The sequence below is a fragment of the Schistocerca gregaria genome, chromosome 4, assembly GCF_023897955.1.
Source record: "Schistocerca gregaria isolate iqSchGreg1 chromosome 4, iqSchGreg1.2, whole genome shotgun sequence".
Taxonomy (NCBI): Eukaryota; Metazoa; Arthropoda; class Insecta; order Orthoptera; family Acrididae; genus Schistocerca; species Schistocerca gregaria.
Window position 1 is genome coordinate 93,458,211 of NC_064923.1, and position 10,959 is coordinate 93,469,169.

General features: G+C 42.5%; 1 protein-coding gene across 8 annotated transcripts in view; it reads right to left on the reverse strand.

The window, feature by feature from the left end:
- The window catches only part of LOC126365747 (adipokinetic hormone/corazonin-related peptide receptor variant I-like), a 1,043,803-nt gene extending 1,035,011 nt beyond the window's left edge, over window positions 1–8,792 (reverse strand). For 3 of the 8 annotated variants that reach the window (XM_050008214.1, XM_050008209.1, XM_050008219.1), the window contains exon 1: window positions 8,573–8,738. The gene's annotated coding sequence lies outside the window, so the exon portion shown is untranslated. Of the gene's footprint in view, window positions 1–8,409 lie in introns of all 8 variants that reach the window. The other 5 variants (XM_050008221.1, XM_050008222.1, XM_050008213.1 and 2 more) reach the window with 4 other exon arrangements.
- Window positions 8,793–10,959: the final 2,167 nt, after the last annotated feature.

Below are 10,959 nucleotides of genomic sequence, written 5' to 3' on the forward strand. Positions count from 1 at the left end.
AACTACCAAGTAATTTTAATCGGACTACAGTTCCGACAACACTAGAAGCAAGCAAGTTGGCAAGTAGATAGATAGGTAGGTAGGTAGCCAGCCCTTATTGGTTGGAACAATACGACTTTTGGCTGCCTTGGGCGCACAGTGGATGGCGACACCGCAGTGCTGCCGGCGAGCGCCACACGCTCACTTTATTCTTCTGCAGATCAATCATCAGGAGCGACTGGTGGCGGCTGCCAATACGAGTTTGCTGCGGGGGGTGACTGCCCTGCCCTACCCTGGCACACTTCCAAACGTGTGGTCACTCGTCAGTGCGGCGACACAAGGTCTTAGTTCCCTTCAATGTACAATAATTATCGTTAACTCCACGAACACTGCACGCTGCCAAAGCCGTTACATCCTATGCGAAATCCAAATTAAGACGATACGAGATGCAGTAGAGCGGATCGAGGCACACTGGCCATAGGATCACGATGGCCAGTTGGTTTTATTTCGTTAAACCACCGTTAAAACACGCAACTCGCAACATGCAACACGCAAATCCGAAGAAATTCTGGTCGTATGTAAAGTACACAAGCGGCAAGACGCAGTCAATACCATCGCTGCGCAGTGCCGATGGTATTGTTAACGACGACTGTGCCGCTAAAGCGGAGCTATTGAATGTAGTTTTCCGAAATTCCTTCACCAGGGAAGACGAATGGAATATTCCAGAATTTGAAACACGAACAGCTGCTAGCATGAATTTCTGAGAAGTAGATACCTTAGGGGTTGCAAATCAACTCAAATATCTTGATATGGGCAAGTCTTCAGGTCCAGATTGTATACCGATTAGGTTCCTTTCAGATTACGCTGATACAATAGCTTCCTACTTAGCAATCATATACAACCGCTCGCTCACCTATAGATCTGTACCTACAGATTGGAAAATTGCGCAGGTCGCACCAATGTTTAAGAAGGGTAGTAGGAGTAAATCCATCGAACTACAGACCTATATCATTGACGTCGGTTTGCAGTAGAGTTTTAGAGCATATATTGTATTCAAACATTATGAATCACCTCGAAGGGAAAGATCTATTGATACGTAATCAGCATGGTTTCAGAAGACATCGTTCTTGTGCAACGCAGCTAGCTCTTTACTCGCACTAAGTTATAGCCGCTATCGACAGGGGATCTCAGGTTGATTCCGTATTTGTAGATTTCCTGAAAGCTTTTGACACTGTTCCTCACAAGCGACTTCTAATCAAGCTGCGGGCCGATGGGGTATCGTCTCAGTTGTGCGACTGGATTCGTGATTTCCTGTCAGTTCGTAGTAATAGACGGCAAATCATCGAGTAAAATTGAAGTGATAACAGGTGTTCCCCAGGGAAGCGTCCTGGGACCTCTGCTGTTCCTGATCTATATAAATGACCTGGGTGACAATCTGAGCAGTTCTCTTAGGTTGTTCGCAGATGATGCTGAATTTACCATCTAGTAAGGTCATCCGAAGACCAGTATCAGTTGAAAAGCGATTTAGAAAAGATTGCTGTATGGTGTGGCAGGTGGCAGTTGACGATAAATAACGAAAAGTGTGAGGTGATCCACCTGAGTTCCAAAAGAAATCCGTTGGAATTCGATTACTCGATAAATAATACAATTCTCAAGGCTGTCAATTCAACTAAGTACCTGGGTATTAAAATTACGAACAACTTCAGTTGGAAAGACCACATAGATAATATTGTGGGGAAAGCGAGCCAAAGGTTGCGTTTCATTGGCAGGACACTCAGAAGATGCAACAAGTCCACTAAAGATACAGCTTACACTACACTCGTTCGTCCTCTGTTAGAATATTGCTGCGCGGTGTGGGATCCTTACCAGGTGGGATTGACGGAGGACATCGAAAGGGTGAAAAAAGGCCAGCTCGTTTTGTATTATCACGTTATAGGCGAGAAAGTGTGGCGAATATGATACACGAGTTGGGATGGAAGTCATTACAGCAAAGACGTTTTTCGTCGCGGCGAGACCTTTTTACGAAATTTCAGTCACCAACTTTCTCTTCCGAATGCGAAAATATTTTGTTGAGCTCAACCTACAGAGGTAGGAATGATCATCAAAATAAAATAAGAGAAATCAGAGCTCGAACAGAAAGGTTTAGGTGTTCGTTTTTCCCTCGCGCTGATCTGGAGTGGAATGTTTGTGGTTCAATGAACCCTCTGCCAAGCACTTAAATGTGAAGTGCAGAGTAATCATGTAGATGAAGGTTGCCGCGAACAATTTCGTCGTCTTTCTACAAATGCACCGGTGCATTTACATCGTCGTCCGAGAAAGGGCACGTATTTTATGGTTCTTTTCAAAATTAAAGTAATTTTTGCTTGCTTATGACTTTAGTCTTGTGTTCCAAGACAATGCTCTTACTAAACGGGTAATCAGGAGGACTGAAGTCGTTAAATTAAGGATTTCTTTGATAGCGTATATGGTGATACATGAAAGTTTTCGTAAACGAGCTAAAACAATTCCAATATGGCAAGCGTACTAAGTAATAAGTACAAGGTAACTTTACATGAGGAAGTTGTGTTCTGGATTGTTTTTAAAGACGTAACGTCCATGTGATGCTTGTTGCTTTCTCTTTTTTCTTCCAAAACCCATAACTTGTATTCAGTTATTCAAGTTAAATGATTGTAATCTAAATTTGAAATTATTACTAGTGGGACATTGAAGTACATGTATTTTTAAGTATCAAATCCACTTATATCTTCGCACGTAGCCCTCTAATGACCCCGTTCCTAATGGGAAGCTAAACCCCTGAATGTATGTGCGTTTTTACTTGCCGTTGTTCTGCTGTTCGTTTTTAGGATGATTCGAAACTTTAAAAAGATGGCTGAACCAGGCAATGATTCTGAAGCAACTATGGGATTCCGAGCAGTATAACGACGGAAAAGAAATATTGGTGAGCGAAGAAAAAAGAAAAGGTAGCAGCGTCAAGCTAATTCACGTTATAAAACCCCTCAAAGCACAGACAGGAAGTCGATTCTTCAACGTGAAGTTGAATTTGAGGATACCCAGTGTCTTAGATTTCTCACAGCAGTCCAGGTGATGAACGGATTCAATGCACAAGTTGGCGGTGGGCACATCTGTTGTGTTAAAAATAAAGTGAAACAACTTTAGTAAATGTTTGTACTGAGAAAATCCAATCGGGCATTCAGAGGAATGACCGCTAAATTTATTTGCATACTTGAGATAAAATGATAACCTAATTTGTAACTTTTTTCATATATATTTAATAATTTATATTAAAATATACTGTGGATATTAAAGTCGATATACTTTCAGGTAATAAATAGTGTCACAAGTAAACGATTTGATAATATGGACCAACTTGCCTCCACTGCTAGGCCAACTTGCCTCGTGCGTGGAGTAGGATGGCCAGGCTGTTTTACTGCACTGAATATTGTATTATGAATAGACAGACAGTGAGAATCTAATTGCTCGGTTGCAAAGGTGCTGAAACAGTGAGACAATGTTTCCACATAAAAATATCAATGGGGACATTTAAAATAAAAGATGGAAAAAATGAAGGGAGAGAGTGGACCAACCAATCCATTTCCCATACATTGCCCGCAATGGCGAGCGTTTATCAGAGACAATTTTACCTTACGGAGTGCCACAGGAATGTTTGGTGAGGCCGTCCATGTTCTCTGCGACCTGACCGTCGTTGATTGGCTGCAGGAGAATACAGGATGACTTAGAATTTCTAGTTGGTGTTATAAATGCTAGATTGCTCTGACTGCAGGAAAGCGCAAGTTAACGCAGATAAGTAGGAGGAACGAAACTTATGTTCGAATACTGCATTAGTCGTGTTTTCAGCAACGTCAATTGTCTGAATTGTACCAGCCAAGGTGAAATATTCGAAAGTTTTTGAAGCGCACTAGTCGCGAGGTAAGAGCATATGTGTCGCACTGCCGTACACAAGCTGCGATAAGCGTCCGTGCTGCAGCTGTCGGCGGCGTTCTTTGCATTTATTAACAGAGAGAGAACATGTTGGAACATGGTATTTACTAGTCGTGTTTGCGCACCTCATTCAGATGCTGAGCAATTTCAATCTTTGACGAACGTTCTATGTTATTGGTCATGTAAAAGCATGTCCTGCTGTAACGAGTCGCTTCGCCATGATTAAAGGCGTTGGGGATGGCCCTGTAACTGAAACCGATCATCGTGTGAATGACAGGCGCAAACGTGTCCTTACAGAAAACAAGCAGTAAAATATTCTCGAGTTTCTCGCAGCTGCAATACGCAACGAGTGCGTGACGATTCGGAACGTATGTGCTCTCCAGCCAACTCTTTCGACGAAAGTCACACCGCGAAAACCTTCATTTGCATAACATGCATGTAGGTTTTGGCTCGTAACCGTGATCTGCGTCCCTAATTATGCATTCAAAATAACGAATCGACATTGCGTCGACATTACATTTGTGCTATATGATATACTGGAATCGTATTTGAAGTACTGCCCGCAATTTTGCTATAAAAGAGTGACAAACTTTGAGTAGTCATTCCACGCAGCGACAAAGCACACTGAAGATTAGATTTGATCGGTAATAGCACGCCTCTTCCATTTACATTACGTAAAGTAGAGCGCAGTTGCCTATATTGTCACGGCACCTAATCTGCGCAGCTGCAATAAAATTCGTAGCTCTTTTATATCCGACATTTAGTGAAGCCAGCGTACCTACGTGATTCTGGGAGCCATTTTCGTCAGCTATGAGCTCCACGTGTTCAGGAACACGTCATCTGAAGACAATGTTGATTTTGCTGTAATTTTCATCCTAATTTTCGTGGACGTGGCGAAGAGAAATGCTGTTATAAGGTAAGTTGAAACTTCTATTTTAGTGAACCGCTGTAAGTTTCCTATATTCTACCGCTTCAATTTAAGAAAATTTCTGGGATAGTGAACATTAAAAATACGTTTATCATTATTAGTCCAACGAAATGTCTGAAAGTGATGTGAATTTTTGATGCGTTCTTTGTAGTAAGTTACTTATTACATAATTTGTATTACAGCATGGCAACAGAAAGCTGTTATGGAAAGGGGAGACCATATGAACTGCATCAAAATGGGTATCATGGATTAAATGGAATAGCATACACAGACTATACAATGTGCCTAAGCTAACAATTAAGACACATGCTGAAAATAAAAACAAAACTGCAATTGGTGGTATAAAAATATATGTCCCCAGTGAAGTTTAGCCAAACGAAGATGAGCGTATTGGAAGAGCATATTCTTACATTTGAAAATACAAAGCTCGGTTTAAGCACGTCGAACATAAGAAAACTCGACTTCGACATTGCTGAAAGTAACGCATTGCGCCATGTTGTGAATGTAGTGGACGCTGCTGCAAGCAAAAAGTGAGATGAAGCGGTCTACCCAAGAAACATACTCAAATCCGAGAGAACTGAAGAAACCTAAAAGCAAAACGTGAAGTCCTAGTTGAAAAGCCTGTGCTCTGACTACTAGAAAAGAGAGAGAGAGAGAGAGAGAGAGAGAGAGAGAGAGACTGCGGGGAAACCTCCAGAAAAAAAAGCCCTTCGCAAAACAGGGATGGTACTGCGAGTTGTACTAGGTAGGCCGAATGGAAGAAATGATTAGACGTGTGAAACGTAAATTTTAGATTCATACAAAGCGTGCAGAGATGGAGAAAAGTGTGAAAATGTTGTATTGCAAATGCCTAGAAATGAGGACGTAAGAAAAGAAATACAGATAATGTTGTTAAACTCAGACCGGTACATAGCTACAAGATCGGATATGTAGTTTGTAAAGATGGTACCATTTATGCACACATTGCTACCAAATTAGGAAACGAGACTGCTAATTTTTACCACTTCCAGTTGTTTGGTAAATTAAGTGTAGCGTGTATATTTTTGTAAAAATTTCCATTCTTCGAGTCATATGAAAAACAACATATTGCAATTGACGATGGCATTATTTAAATAATTTTTATCTTACTGTTTAGGATACGATAAATGTAGTGCAATTTAGGCATCTCCTAAGTGTGTGGCGCTTACTAATGAAGCAAACGGAGGAACATTTGTTGGCACGCATCCTTAGGAACGTGATGGTCGACCATTCGTATTGTTGAGAGCAGAATCCACCGCAGAGAGTTATTTGCCAGAAGAACGTACCAAGTGCTTTTACCCGACTTAACTGTCTTGTCGACAAAGTGAAATTACTGACAGGTGCTGCAGCTTTCAAAGTTTTAGGACCATGGGAGAAACCGCAAAAGAACAGAATCGAAGAGTGTGTAAGTTGTTGACGCAGAAAGATGCTGGAAGTAGGCGGATAAAAAATGAGAAGGGTGTCCCAGAATCTACGATAGGAATATGTGGAAACATTACCTACATGAAATAACAATGATAGAAGATGCGTTAAAACGTCAGGGAATAACTTGTAATAGCACTAAAGGAACAAAATTTCCATGAAGATGGAAAGTGTAGAATAAATGATTGGGGACATTGGATGTAAGTGAATCTGTGTGTTGAACGGACGGGAAGGTGGCGGCCGTAGCAGATACGAGAGAAGAGAGCTGGCGCCGCTCTCCTTCCCCCCTCCTCCCTCCCCCCGTCATCTGCCCACCCACACAAGGCCACTTTCCTCGGCCTTCCCCTCCCATAGGCCGCTTTGTCGTCCACATTGTCACTTCGACATTTTGCCCAGGGCGACGAATTCGCAAACCCGATGTCAGTTAACGCAGTTATAAATGATCATCTTCAAATTTTTCTTTCTTATAAATTATTTCACTCTACACGTTTTACATATTGAGTAACGGTTTATTTTGCCAAAATATTGGCTGCATAATATTGGGATATGTTGGTCTAATTTTCCTTTAACGATGTGTTTATGGGTCAGGCATCAACCTGAAATAAACAAATTAGATTTACTAATATAAAAGGAACAGAGACCAATAAACCGATAGTGCCCTATATTAGGCTGCAGTGGAACAAAATATTAGAATTTATTGAAGATAATGTGGCGTATGAAAAAATGCAAGATCATCTCCATCGACCGAAGCACCAACAGTTCCAAGCGATGATGCCGCCTCTCTCTCTCACCCACTCACCCTTTCGTTTGCTGCCGAATAGTAGTATTGTCAACTGGGAGAAGCTTTAGTTGTTTACATATCTGCGGTAGCGAAAGTAGACATTTTGGTTCGAGGTCCCACAAATAAATGGTTTAAAGGAAGTCAGTTTTCTATGATTACTGTTCTTTCATTACGAAAAAAATATTTCATTTCATTATTTGGCAGCTGAATTTCTATCCCTTGGGCTTCAAGCGACAATACTTAAGGTAACATACTGTTATGTCTTATGTACGCTGGTATGGTCTGACAACCCGTAAAAAGAGTTGCACTGTTTCCATTTTAATAGAATTGTGTTTGGTCCCTTGTTTGTTCGGTACGGAGTTTGCAATTGATTTTAAAATAACTTCCCGACGATCTAGACTTCCAAACGCCTTGACATTGCAATATTAAGTTTCTTAAGTGTCTGGTGTGTGGGGGAAGGTGTTCTGTGTACCAATGCTGTTTCCACCTTTTGCTGTTCTAACTTCAAATATTTCGTGGTAAGAGCTGTGAGCTCGATCTCCTGTAATTTTTACCTTCGGGGACTTTTCGGGAGAATCGTGGGAAGCAGCACTGTGTTTGTTAGAACAAGTGAAGAAAAAATTCTGAAATTTACCACATCAGTGTTGCAATCTCATCGAAATCTTTGAAAAAATTTACACACCTCTACAATGCGGGAAATAATTATTAAATGACGTACTTTTCAAATAACGCGTTTTTAAAGCCGACTAGAAAATGTAAAATAATTATTCCTAACTCCATACTGATATTCCCGAAAATATGTACGTGTGAATTTTTAATAGCTATGAGAAAGTTTGCAGAATTAAAAACATGGAGCGCATGCTATAGATAATAGTAAAGAAGTGAACTATCCAAGCATCAATTACATATTGCATGCGCCCCACTCTTCTCGTTATAAATTCTGCAAGCATTACCATAGCTACTAAAAAATTACAATATTTTTTTTCAGAATTATCTGAATGGAGTTAGGAATCTGTACAGGACTATGAGAAATTTTATACTGTTTGGTACGTTTTAAAAACGTGTTATATTAGTTTTCCATTTAAATAATTACTTAGATACTCACTTCATTACTCTGGCAGTCCTGCCACTAGCTCTTAAGCCTTTGCGAATTTCTTGTAAGGGGTCTGTTCCTTTTGCTCACAGCAGTGTGAATATTCACTTGCTGTAAGCATAACAATTTCTATTGTGATGTACCTTCATAATGTTGCAGGCGGTGAAATAAGTTAACTTAGAAGGAAAAGGAGTTCCCTTAAAGAATTTACGGTGGCTGTGAATCGGTACAGAAAAAATAACTACTTACAAACAACACAGCGTATTTCGAGCTGCTTCAGTTGTAAGCAGATCCCCTATACATTTTGAGTGCTTTTGTCGGAGAAAGCGTTGTCTGAAGTGTTTCGAACAATAGATCACTCTTCGTCCTCAGGTAGCAACAGTCACGCGAGACAGACGTAGGCTGTATTTACCGTGTTGCTGGCGTGTCGCGCAGCGCTGGCGGCGCGCGGCAGCTGCTGGACAGCTGGTGGCGCGGAGGAGGAGCAGAGGACGCGAAGCACCAGCCGGGACTGCGCCAGTGGCCGTGGGCGAGGCTGTGCTAGTGGCCGGCGCCGCGGCTGGACCACGACTGGCGCTCGCGCTGGCGCTCCCTCTGGCGCTCCTGCTGGCGCCACCGCGGCCGGGCATGCGCTGCGCCATGCCCCTGCCGTCGCAGCAGCGTAGGCCTCCCACCGCTCTTCCGTACCGTCGTAGCGCCGTAGGCCGCCCACCGCTCCTCCGTACCGTCGCAGCACCGTAGGCCGCACACAGCTCTACGGTATCGTCGCAGCACCGTAGGCCGTCTACTGTCCCCCCGTAATGTGGCAGCACCGTCGTCCGTCGGCGCGCGGGGCGACTTCGCTAACGTTGACGTGGCGCTCTACGAGTTTTGTGACGTCACAAAGGAGCTATTTCGTCACGTCAAACATGAAAAGTTGTGCGTTATTTCGGCCACGTGTTATGCAAATTAGGACCAACACTCTCTACGTCACAAGCAGTAAGCTTCAGGCCCGCAGAAAGCAAGGCGCCATACTGGACTTGTCCCTTTTCAGTGGAAACTCATATTTGGTGGGTTCTACACTGAAGAGCCCTAACATCGTTAATGGCCCCCCAAGCACGCAGAAGTACCGCAACACGACGTGGCATGGACTCGACTGAAGTAATGCAGGAAGGAACTGACACCATGAATCCTGCAGGGCTGTCCATAAATCCATAAGAGTACGAGGGGGTGGAGATATCTTCTGAACACGTTGCAAGGCATCCCAGATATGCTCAATAATGTTTACGTCTGTGGAGTTTGGTGGCCAGCGGAGGTGGTTATGAGAATGTTCCTGAAACCACTCTGGAGTAATTGTGCATGTGTGGGATGTTGCATTGCCCTGCTGGAATTGCCCAATTCCGTAGGAATGCACACTGGACATTGATTGAACCTCTCAGTCTTATCTAGACTTCTCAGGGGTCTCATATCACTCCAACTGCTCACGCCCCACACCATTACAGAGACTCCATCTTGAACAGTCCTCTGTTGACATGCAGGGTCCATGGATTCATTTGGAACGAGACTCGTCCGACGGGGCAACATGTTTCTACTTATCAACAGTCCAATGTCGGTGCTGGCGTAAACGTTTGCGTCGTATAGTCATCAAGGTTACACAAGTGGATCTTCTGCTCCGAAAGCCCATATCGATGACTTTTCTTTGAATGATTGACACGATGACACTGCCGGCCGGTGTGGCCGAGCGATTCTAGGCGCATCAGTCTGAAACCGCGCGACCACTACGGTCGCAAGTTCGAATCCTGCCTTGGGCATGGATGTGTGTGATATCCATAGGTTAATTAGGTTTAAGTAGCTCTAAGTTCTAGGGGACTGATGACCACAGATGTTAAGTCCCATAGTCCTCAGAGCCATTTGAACGATTACACTTGCTGATGGTTGAGCACTGGACTCTTGAGAAATATGTGGAAGGGTTGCACTTTTGTCAATCTGAACGATTCTCTTCAGTCACCGTTGGTCCAATTCTTGCAGGAACTTTTTCCGGCCGCAGCGAAGTCTGAGATTTGATGTTTTGCTGGTTTCCTGATATTCACGGTAGACTCGTGAAATGGTCATAAGGGAAAATCCCTACTTCATAGCTACCTCGGAGATGCTGTGTCCCATCGCTCGTGCGATTGCAGCAGCAGTAATTGATCTAATAACTGCACAGGACACTTTTTGTCTTTTACAGGCGTTGCCGACCGCATCGCCGTATTCTGCTTGTTTAAATATCTCTGTATTTGAAACCGCATGCGTATACCAATTTCTTTGGAGCTTCAGTGTGTGTTATACCTTATACCCCATGAGTATGTTCTAAGCACCAACACATTTAATGTCTCGGGATCGAATTGTTAATAGTACGATTTATTGTAATAAAACTGCAGGGAACGTAATATTGGTGGTTAAGGAATTTTCGTGTTTAGTTACTTTCGCCTTATAGGCTAACTAGCATGTTGTCAGAATAAGCCATTTCAAGGCAACGTACCATTGAAGATTTTCTTGAAAAATATATCTCCTTGTTAGAATTTGTTATAACTAAATGTAAATAACATCGGTTATTGAAGGCTATAGATAACTATAGGATAAAATGCAAAGTCTGTTTCAGGAAAGCTACAACCTGGCTTAGTGTGTAAGGGCACCATGTTACGGTGCGGAGATGGGCTCGGGATAGGTTTCAAATCACATTGTATCTAATACTACATCACTTTCATGTTTTACGAAAGGTAATGGGACATTCTTACGAAATTAATAGAAATAATTTCTTTAATTTTTAATGTAATGTAA